This window comes from Poecilia latipinna, unplaced genomic scaffold (genome assembly GCF_001443285.1).
Source record: "Poecilia latipinna isolate Pla-1442-1.1 unplaced genomic scaffold, P_latipinna-1.0 Scaffold483, whole genome shotgun sequence".
NCBI classification, from domain to species: domain Eukaryota; kingdom Metazoa; phylum Chordata; class Actinopteri; order Cyprinodontiformes; family Poeciliidae; genus Poecilia; species Poecilia latipinna.
Window position 1 is genome coordinate 237,531 of NW_015113099.1, and position 3,300 is coordinate 240,830.

Here is a 3,300-nt window from a genome sequence, read left to right on the forward strand (position 1 = left end):
GTGCTACTTTTAGCATGGAGGTGCCAGCAATCCCCTCTTTTTCTCAGATTTTAGAAGGGGTCTAAATAACTGTCTTGCTTGAATATAATCACCTTTTAAAAAATTGCCTAAGTCATTTTTTGTCAAAAGTGATTTTTTTTTGTTGTAATAAACAGACATATCTTCAGACATGTCTGTGGATTTCTTTGACAACTTCAGCGTATCTCTTTAGTTTCCAAGAGTGTAACATGAGCTACACTGCCTATGAGGAGGGCTTAATATGAGATGGGCTTTTATAATACCACCCATTTATAAAAGGACAATGTATGTATTATATTGTATTGTATTTATTATGAGGCACCAGCACCCCTCCCGACCCAACTGAGGGACAAGGGTGTTCAGAAAATGGATGGATGGATGGATTGTATTTATTATGAATTTTATTATGTATTATGTATTTTCCAGCCATTTTATAGCACAATCACGTAAATATGTCACCTTCAGTTGTTATGAAAATGCTGTATATGTCGAACAAAATGTGGAAAAAAACTTCGCTTCTCAATTTGACACTTTGAAATTTGGCCCGTCTCTTTAAGAAGCCCCTACTCAGACACTCCCCCTTTGGTTTCTCCATTATGCCATTTACAACTGCTCTTAGGTGTGTTGGAACGAGAAGTAGCTCCTTTAATGAGCAAATCAGACTCTCAGTTCTTCTCAGTTTTACCAGGTGCTTGCTAGTTACTACTGCAGCTAGTCTGGTGGAGCTGAGTGGGGAGGCACAAGGCGAGGAGTGAGCTGTCAGGAAAAAGAGGAGGAGCTCTGTGGAAATAGGCGGGGCTTTGTGACAGCAAGCGCTTAGGCTTGCTCTCACAAAGCCTCTCACTGGTTCCATCAGTGGTTGCCGATGGAAATTAAAAGATTTCTCAAACATGTATGAAAGAATCAAAGCAACCCTCCAGGTATGTTTTCCATGAGTGAATAATTATGATATGATGTAAAGCTCACAAAAGTCGATTATACGCAATGCTGCCCCTTTAAGGAGATCAGTTGAAGCTGTTAAGCATATTCAGAACCAAACATCCCACTTTTTACCCAAAGTCATCCCGCTGGTGATGATAAGGTATCTACTCACTAGGCATTATGGGTCCTCAGAGAAGATGGTTCCTAGCAAACATCAAGCTGTTATGCTAATTTCAACCGTTTTTTATTTTATTTATTTATTTATTTATTTATTTATTTATTTATTTATTTATTTATTTATTTATTTATTTTTTGTTACCTACTTCGCATAATTCTGTTCAATGAACTAACCGGATAGAGCCATCATGCTACAAAGAATCGAGAAGAAAAAAAAAATCATCACAGAGTAGTGCTGTTTTACATGGTCTACAAGAAAAACGCATTAAAGTTGCCTACAGTTCACCAGTGATATTAACACGATATGCCAATGGTACTGTATGTGTAAGCTGTACTGGCGTGACCTCAACGCTCGTCTTAATATCCTTTATCTTCCTCGTGAGCTCCGCCGCTCCTCTGGAGTTGGGAGATGGAATCAGAGGCTTCCCCCAATATCCTTATAAGGCTTCTGGACGCCGTCCTGCGGCGTTGCTCCGCTCTTTATCATACGAGAATATCAGGCAGGCAGGAGGGAGGTTGTCGGTGAATGGATCACAACTGGGAGATAGATCTCATTGAGAATGCGCGTGTATTTTTTATTTTTTTTTTCCCCTCTTTTCTTCTGTTTACTGAGACTTTCTGGCGCATCCAATAAAGGCTGCAGGCTGACGGGGAGCGAGCGAGCGGCCAGGCAGCTGCGTGAAATCTGCATATCGATTGCAGAGACGCACGCGCACGCGGGGGAACCAGCCTCGCGCGCATCCGTCGCTCTCCTCTAGTAAAGGGGGGCGTGTTGGGCTGGCACGAACTCAGACCCTCCCTCATTTGCATCAGTCAGTGGAAGGAGCGAAGACGCGCGCCGAGAGGAGCACAGACAGAGAAAGGGGGAAAGTTATTTTGAAAGATTATTTTTTACTTTTATTTTTTGATAGAGGTGTTGTATTTGGGAACTGGTTGTTTTTCCCCCGTCCCCACCCTCCTCACTGTGGACAGGGTCTGAGCTGTGACAGCCCCGCTGAATGAGAGCCGGAGAGAGCCGTTCTCATAGCGGGGAGAGGACTTGTCTGCACGCCGAGCGGAGGAGCCGCTCTCCCGGGCAGCGACTGTGCGCTAAGTCCCCCCACCTCCCTCCCCTCCCAACCTCCGGGACTCTGCGGGCGGTTCAAAGTTGGAGATGAAATAAGTTTTGTTTCTGCTTGCTTTTGGGAGATATTTTTCTTGTCACTTGTTTAAGGAAATCAAAAGGGAAGCCTTTCGGATCGCGCACTTTGCTCTGTTCTGCTGTTGTTGGAAAGCGGAGAGAGAGAGAGAGAGGAGAGGAGGGCTGGATGCCTGCTGGTCCGCGGATCCTCAAGACGCAGGTGAATGCAGATGTTTTTTATTTGACTTTACGTCCAAGATTGGCAGAAAAGTCGACGCAGAATCCTGTAAAAGAAATGTTCAAAAACCGCTTTTCATTATTTTGTTTTTTTCTCTCTCTCTCTCACAGAAATCCATGAATTTGACCGTTTTGACCAAATCCAAATATCAAACTCTCTCCTGTTCCTCGTCGTTAATAAAAATGCAACACGGTTAACATCCAACAGACTTTTCTACTATTTTATGTCACAATTTCCAATTTCACCGCGCTGCGTGTTGTACATCAGGCTTCCATGCTCCCTCTCTGATCCAGCAGCTAAACGACTTGCAGGCTTTGCTGAAATGTTCACTTTCATCGATTTCCTCTAAATTTCAGAGCGCCCGGTTTAATGGTGTCACGGTTGCGGGGCAGGTTTTAACAAACAGGCTTACTGGTGCGCAAAATAAAATAAAAAAAAAATATATATATAAAAATTCACAAAGAGAGAGAGAGAGAAAAAAAAATTAAATAAATACAATTATGTGGCTCCAGAGTAAGAAAAAAACGAGAGAAAATAACATGACATGTGATCCAGTTCCACTTGAGTTGTATGGGAAGAAGAGTGTTTGGACAGGATTCAGGAGTCACAGCTGGGAAGTTTTGCAGTAATCACCTCAAAACAAGAAACGAAGCCAATTTCGATGAATAAAATAGTCTGTTTATGGTTGTCAACGTGTCTTGTTGTTATCTGGCTGTGGCCCGGAGCAAGAGTGTCCTGTTGAGTCACTATATCTTCCATTACTGTCTGGCTCCGTTTTTGTGAGATAGGATAGGATAGTGGGAGGGGGGGGGGGAAGAGAAGAGAG

At 43.1% G+C, this 3,300-nt stretch overlaps 1 protein-coding gene across 1 annotated transcript in view; it reads left to right on the forward strand.

Moving 5' to 3' along the window:
- Positions 1 to 1,802: 1,802 nt before the first annotated feature.
- nrp1a (neuropilin 1a) overlaps positions 1,803 to 3,300 on the forward strand; it is a 94,089-nt gene continuing 92,591 nt past the window's right edge. The window contains exon 1 of the mRNA XM_015039762.1: positions 1,803 to 2,456. The gene's annotated coding sequence lies outside the window, so the exon portion shown is untranslated. The remainder of the gene's footprint in view (positions 2,457 to 3,300) is intronic.